The 8,206-nt window shown below is 40.1% G+C and overlaps 1 protein-coding gene across 1 annotated transcript in view; it reads right to left on the bottom strand.

Moving 5' to 3' along the window:
• The window catches only part of adamts10 (ADAM metallopeptidase with thrombospondin type 1 motif, 10), a 114,860-nt gene that overhangs the window by 39,178 nt on the left and 67,476 nt on the right, over positions 1-8,206 (bottom strand). The gene's annotated exons all lie outside the window — the stretch shown is intronic.

The raw sequence follows: 8,206 nt of genomic DNA, 5'->3' as shown, positions 1-8,206 counted from the left end.
TTGTCTCATAATAGGTGCCATTTTGGGGTCTCTATACACACACCATAATAATAACCGTATGTTTAAGCACAGTACGCACAGTTTCCGTAATGCTCTGTGTTCCATCAAGTGGTGCGGCTTCGTAGCTTACCAAAGTCATACTAAAATATTTTGACAGACTTTTGAGCGCCATGTGTAATGTTCTATATTCTCAATGAAACATCAAAGTTTTGTTGTTGCTTGCTTACAGGTACTTGCTCGCATCATTTATTGAACAGACATCAGCACAATCAGAATTAATACGTACATTAGGCACATCGGGTTATAAGGCGCACTGTCGATTTTTGAGAAAATGAAAAGATTTGAAGTGGACCTTATAGTCCAAAAAATATGTTACAAGTATTTTGAGATAGAAGGTGTCTTGGATTTTTGTTATGCTTTAAATTGCGAGCATCATTTAAGTTAAGAGCCTCCGAGCCGCTAGATGGCATATCTAATGTCACTAATGCCATAAGATCCGACCCAAAACACTGGTTTAACTTGCTACCATAACCTTAAAGCTAGAGATTGAAATAACTTTGTTTTCCAACCACTGGAAACCAAAGCTTTAGCTACCAATATCTTAAAGCTAGAGATTGAAATTACTTTGTCTTCCAACCACTGTAAACCAAACCTTTAGCTACCATTATCTTAAAGCTAGAGATTGAAATAACTTTGTCTTCCAACTACTGGAAACCAAACCTTAAGCAGCGGTCGAGCTTCCACAGCCTTCCAGTCGACATCTTCCTGCAGCTGAAGCTCGCTCCTTTACCAACGACTCGGCTTAATGCGCACGCCTGAAGCTGTTTTAGTTGTCCTCACTACGAACCTGCGATGTCCTCTCCACTCCCGCTGCTGCCAAGTAACTCTCCCGGCATTTTCTACTATAACACTGATTGTGGGGGATAACATAACTTGGAATATCCGCTTTTTTAACACCATTACTTGTTTTTATCGCAGCTTTATTGACCAGCATTCCCTCTTCGATAACTTGACTCGTTGTACATGTTGGACACCAATTAGAACGGACTAAAAAGGATTTCAAAGTCCTCTTCCGTCTGCTTGGAGAAGTAAATGCTGTACATTATTACTGTATTATATCAACAAAATACTGTACCGTAGCTGTTTGTACGACTATTGTGTTCAAATGGTGCGGCTAATTTATGGATTTTTAATTTATAGATTTTTCTTTGTTAACGGCCATAATGTTTTTTATTCAACAAATAGGTTTTTATATTACACCGACAGAGACACTGAGAAAGTGTGTTATGGTTTGTGCTATGGTGCCATATTTTGGAAGAGTTCGCTCACTGCAGGTGCTGCAGGTTGAAAATGTACTTCCTGTTTCGTGCTTTAAACCAGAAGTATATGTCCCGTTTTGTTTACTGTTCGTCCATAGCGTTTCTCCTCGAAAGGATTCTTCATTCATCACTCCAAGCAACGTTTGTAAGTTTTACAATATAACAAACAATTCATACTTACTAAACCGTCCCATGTGGGATGTCTGTAGGAGTGTTTTCATGCATATTTGTACGTGTTATCAGAATGTAATCAAGCTAGCATTGTTAGCATTAGTGAATATGCTAACATGTTTACAAGTGTCTGTGTTAGTATTATTAACTTACAATGGCATTTTTTTAGTATTGTTTCAGTTCCATAAATTCAATTAAACGTTACAGTGGAGTTATTGAGTCTGTTTAGATGATTGGAGAGCTGGCTTCCACAGCTAGTGGGTCCATGACGGTCACTTCTGTTTTACTTTATCAGCCATTTTACTGTCGTGGGACAGGCACTGTTTGGAAACAATTAGATATGTAAATATACATTTACAAAATCTCTCGTACCAGTATATATATCTACGGCAGTGCGGCTAATATATGGTGCGCTCTATAGTTTGGTAAGTAAGATAACTCAGTTGTGTATATCGTAATTTTAACATTTGGATTAGAAGTAACATTGCTTCTTTGCAAGATAAGTTTTACATCACTTAAATAAATAACTTTTAAGGTGAGAGCTACCATCGCATGGATGTTAACAATGTCGCAGGAACGAAAAGCACAACGTAAGCTAAATCAACAAAACTCGAAAAGGAATTGGTGCCAAAAAGAGGAACAAAGAAATAACTTGTTCGGAATTTAAAAAGTCTGACACCAACCAAACAACGGTAGGCTAATCTGGAAACCATATCGCCAACTAGTCGTTGCTAGTGACTTAAATGTGTCTATCACTTGAAGATAAGAAACAGTGTTAAAATGCGACAAAATACAAATGTTACCTAAAAACCCCGACGTGATGAAAAATAAAACACACCAAACGAGCTTGACAAAGTTATTGTCCAAAGGTATCGTCTATGACAAGCAGCTTTGCAGACACCGAGAAATTACAGATTGCATCTTTAAATGTGTTGACATGGCCCTACAGTAATATACACTGTCGAAAAGAAGAGCTATTACTAAAAATAATTGTATTTCTGTTAATGTTTTGTCCCTTTTATACATAAAATGTGTTTTAGAAAAAGGAAAACATATTTTCCATATATATATATATATATATATATATATATATATATATACATATATATATATATATATATATATATATATATATATATATACATATATACACACACACACACACACACACACACACATATATATATATACACAAGTATATATATATATATATATAAGTCTTAATAAGGTTATCCAAAAAATAGTGCTCGATACCGTAGTAGAGCGCAATATATGTATGTGTGGGGAAAAAAATCACAAGACTATTTCATCTCTACAGGCCTGTTTCATGAGGGGGGGTACCCTCAATCATCAGGAGATTTTAATGGGAGCATTCACATACCATGGTTTATATAGGGCACAGAGTGGGTGGGTACAGGCTGGCGTAGGGGCGTGGTGATTGGCTCATGTGTTACCTAGGAGGTGTTTCCGTCTATGGCGGCATGCTGTTACAATTTCGCTGCGCTTGTTGAGGGATGACAGGTCTGGACGGTAAATAATAAACAGTTTCTCTTTCAAGCATAGGTTGCATCTTTTTTTACCACTATTGTAAGGTGTGCTGGATGCAAGAATTTGCCATGTTATTGAATATTCAACATTATTGTCTTTGAGGTCCCAAATGTGTTTGCTGAGTTCTGTGGTATTTTGCAGGTTTTGGTTCCTGAAAGAAGCCTTGTGATTGTTCCATCTGGTTTTGAATTCTCCCTCGGTTAATCCTACATATGTGTCGGATGTGTTAATGTCCTTGCGTATTACCTTAGATTGGTAGACAACTGATGTTTGTAAGCACCCCCCGTTGAGAGGGCAATCAGGTTTCTTTCGACAGTTACAGCCTTTGTTGGTTTTGGAGTCGCTCTGTCCGGGGGCAGACGGCTCATTTGCAATTGTTTTGTTGTGGTTTGAGATTATTTGTCGTATATTGTTCATGCAGCTGTAGCTCAATTTAATGTTGTTCTTGTTGAATACTTTTCTTAGGGTGTTGTCTTTGGGAAAGTGTTTGTCAATCAGATTGAGGAATTTGTGTCCAATGTTAGTTGAGACGTTTTTGCTGTATGGGGGGTTGTACCAGATGATGTCGTTTCGTTTTCTGTTCTTTTTTGGCTGGTTTCCTGGCGTGGGTTCATAGGTTAGGGTGAAATTGTATCCGCTTTCATCAAGGGCTTTTTGGTACGGGGGGGTTGCTTGGTCAAATTCAGCTTTGCTAGATGACAGCATCGATAGCCTTTTATTGATTCCGGTAGGTATTCTTTTCGTGGTGGTGGGTGGGTGGTTGCTGTCATGGTGCACGTATTGGAGTGTTGTGTTGGGTTTCGTGAATGGTTGGTAGCTGTTATTTCTCAGGTTGAAAGTGACGTCAAGGAAGTTGACGGTTTGCTTGTTGGCTTCAATCGTGATCCGTAGGCCGTTCTCTTTGAAAATTTGGCATATGCGCTTCTTGGTATTCTCGCTGCTCCTTGGCGAGGCGCGACACACTGCCAGTCCGTCATCACGGTAAATACCAAGGATCAGATTGAGGCTAGCGAGCTGGGAGAGGAGGAAACTCCCAACGAGTTCACACGTTTCTGCTCCGTCAAAACTTCCCATAGTGACGTCAAATGTTGCATTGTTCTTTTTTTGCCATGGTGTACTGTTGTGGATGAGAATGGAGTTTTTTGCGTGGATGATGATGTTTCTTTCGTTGCCTGTGATTGAGTCGTAGTCTGAGGCGAAGTCTAGTGCTTGAGTCAGTAGGTCTTGCGTGATGGAAGGGTAAAATTCTTCGATATCAAAGGAGATAAAGTTGTGCTGTTGTTTGTCTTGGATGTTGTTGAACCATTTGATTACTGCTGCTGTATTTCTCCATTGGTTGAGTGGTGTTTTGTCCTTGATTTTTGTGTTGACTCTGTCCAGGATTATTTTGCTGATTTTTCCTATTTCAGATTTAGTTGGGTTTATTAGTCGGCATGTTGGGTTATTTGCGAAGTTGGGTTTGTGGTCCTTCAATGTGATGAAGGCTTCCTTGTTGGCTGTGGCGTCCACCCTGTCCTCAATGTCCAGTTCAGCCGCGATCCTTTTATTTTCCAGGTGGATGTTCTGTAAGGTGTTGGGTTGCGCTTTTTTGTATGATTTGGTGATGCTTCTGCCCAGTAAGGTGTGATGTTCTGGTATGTCCATTCTGTAGAAGTTTGTGGTTTTATCGGCAGCTATGATGAGGTTGTTTACTTTCTTGATGCGCTCCTTGTCATTTTTCAGCTTGGTGAGGAGTGGGTTGCGGATTGGCTTGAATTTGACTGATTGTATCATTTTGAGCATGTCGTTCTCAAAATCCTTTAGTTCCTCAACTGTGGGTGGGTTCTTGGTAGATTTGAATCCGTAAGTTTTCTTTTGCGTTCCTTTTGTTTCAGGGTGGAGGAAAAAATGTGCTTTCCACCGCATCCTTCTTAGGAAGTGTTCCGTCTTTTCTATGAGCCTTAGCTTGTAGTCATTCTGCGCGGGTATGGGAATGTTCTTCGTGGAGTAGTCGATGTTGAATTTTTCCATTTCTGATCGTCGTACAGTGCTCAACAAATGTCAATTTGGAGCGGAGTATATGTCTTAATAAGGTTATCCAAAAAATAGTGCTCGATACCGTAGTTGAGCGCAATATATGTATGTGTGGGAAAAAAAATCACAAGACTATTTCATCTCTACAGGCCTGTTTCATGAGGGGGGGTACCCTCAATCATCAGGAGATTTTAATGGGAGCATTCACATACCATGGTTTATATAGGGCACAGAGTGGGTGGGTACAGGCTGGCGTAGGGGCGTGGTGATTGGCTCATGTGTTACCTAGGAGGTGTTTCCGTCTATGGCGGCATGCTGTTACAATTTCGCTGCGCTTGTTGAGGGATGACAGGTCTGGACGGTAAATAATAAACAGTTTCTCTTTCAAGCATAGGTTGCATCTTTTATTACCACTATTGTAAGGTGTGCTGGATGCAAGAATTTGCCATGTTATTGAATATTCAACATTATTGTCTTTGAGGTCCCAAATGTGTTTGCTGAGTTCTGTGGTATTTCGCAGGTTTTGGTTCCTGAAAGAAGCCTTGTGATTGTTCCATCTGGTTTTGAATTCTCCCTCGGTTAATCCTACATATGTGTCGGATGTGTTAATGTCCTTGCGTATTACCTTAGATTGGTAGACAACTGATGTTTGTAAGCACCCCCCGTTGAGAGGGCAATCAGGTTTCTTTCGACAGTTACAGCCTTTGTTGGTTTTGGAGTCGCTCTGTCCGGGGGCCGACGGCTCATTTGCAATTGTTTTGTTGTGGTTTCAGATGATTTGTCGTATATTGTTCATGCAGCTGTAGCTCAATTTAATGTTGTTCTTGTTGAATACTTTTCTTAGGGTGTTGTCTTTGGGAAAGTGTTTGTCAATCAGATTGAGGAATTTGTGTCCAATGTTAGTTGAGACGTTTTTGCTGTATGGGGGGTTGTACCAGATGATGTCGTTTCGTTTTCTGTTCTTTTTTGGCTGGTTTCCTGGCGTGGGTTCATAGGTGAGGGTGAAATTGTATCCGCTTTCATCAAGGGCTTTTTGGTACGGGGGGGTTGCTTGGTCAAATTCAGCTTTTTTTTGCTTTGATATCGAAGAATTTTACCCTTCCATCAAGCAAGACCTACTGACTCAAGCACTAGACTTCGCCTGAGACTACGACTCAATCACAGGCAACGAAAGAAACATCATCATCCACGCAAAAAACTCCATTCTCATCCACAACAGTACACCATGGCAAAAAAAGAACAATGCAACATTTGACGTCACTATGGGAAGTTTTGACGGAGCAGAAACGTGTGAACTCGTTGGGAGTTTCCTCCTCTCCCAGCTCGCTAGCCTCAATCTGAACCTTGGTATTTACCGTGATGACGGACTGGCAGTGTGTCGCGCCTCGCCAAGGAGCAGCGAGAATACCAAGAAGCGCATATGCCACATTTTCAAAGAGAACGGCCTACGGATCACGATTGAAGCCAACAAGCAAACCGTCAACTTCCTTGACGTCACTTTCAACCTGAGAAATAACAGCTACCAACCATTCACGAAACCCAACACAACACTCCAATACGTGCACCATGACAGCAACCACCCACCCACCACCACGAAAAGAATACCTACCGGAATCAATAAAAGGCTATCGATGCTGTCATCTAGCAAAGCTGAATTTGACCAAGCAACCCCCCCGTACCAAAAAGCCCTTGATGAAAGCGGATACAATTTCACCCTCACCTATGAACCCACGCCAGGAAACCAGCCAAAAAAGAACAGAAAACGAAACAACATCATCTGGTACAACCCCCCATACAGCAAAAACGTCTCAACTAACATTGGACACAAATTCCTCAATCTGATTGACAAACACTTCCCCAAAGACAACACCCTAAGAAAAGTATTCAACAAGAACAATATTAAATTGAGCTACAGCTGCATGAACAATATACGACAAATCATCTCAAACCACAACAAAACAATTGCAAATGAGCCGTCGGCCCCCGGACAGAACGACTCCAAAACCAACAAAGGCTGTAACTGTCGAAAGAAACCTGATTGCCCTCTCAACGGGGGGTGCTTACAAACATCAGTTGTCTACCAATCTAAGGTAATACGCCAGGACATTAACACATCCGACACATATGTAGGATTAACCGAGGGAGAATTCAAAACCAGATGGAACAATCACAAGGCTTCTTTCAGGAACCAAAACCTGCGAAATACCACAGAACTCAGCAAACACATTTGGGACCTCAAAGACAATAATGTTGAATATTCAATAACATGGCAAATTCTTGCATCCAGCACACCTTACAATAGTGGTAATAAAAGATGCAACCTATGCTTGAAAGAGAAACTGTTTATTATTTACCGTCCAGACCTGTCATCCCTCAACAAGCGCAGCGAAATTGTAACAGCATGCCGCCATAGACGGAAACACCTCCTAGGTAACACATGAGCCAATCACCACGCCCCTACGCCAGCCTGTACCCACCCACTCTGTGCCCTATATAAACCATGGTATGTGAATGCTCCCATTAAAATCTCCTGATGATTGAGGGTACCCCCCCTCATGAAACAGGCCTGTAGAGATGAAATAGTCTTGTGATTTTTTTCCCCACACATACATATATATATATATATATATATATATATATATATATATATATATACACACACACATATATATATGCACTGTGATTTTTTTCCCCACACATACATATATATATATATATATATATATATATATATATATACACACACACATATATATATGCACACACACACATATATATATATATATATATATATATATATATATATATATACACATATATGTATATACTGTACAATTTTAAGAAACAATGCTACACAATTCTTCCTCAACTTAAGAGTACCCCAACAAGCATTTCAAGATAAGAGCCGTCATTGATTGATTAATTGTTACAGTGGTTTCAATTGCAAGCAAAATTTGAGTTGCAAGCATCCCCGTCATTAGTTGGTGTAGCAAATGTCATAGTGAACCCAGTAAAATCCGACAAAAACATCTCGTTTTACTTGCTATAGCTATAGCTAGAGATGGACGTAAAGAAAGTAAGAACGTGAGTTTGAAGGACAGTGCTGGGAAGAAAAAAGTGGATGATAACACCAGCCAAGAATGTCAAAATAATAT

This window comes from Nerophis lumbriciformis, linkage group LG14, assembly GCF_033978685.3.
Source record: "Nerophis lumbriciformis linkage group LG14, RoL_Nlum_v2.1, whole genome shotgun sequence".
NCBI classification, from domain to species: domain Eukaryota; kingdom Metazoa; phylum Chordata; class Actinopteri; order Syngnathiformes; family Syngnathidae; genus Nerophis; species Nerophis lumbriciformis.
The sequence above is the reverse complement of the archived record's forward strand: the minus strand, read 5'-3'. Positions and strand labels throughout refer to the sequence as shown.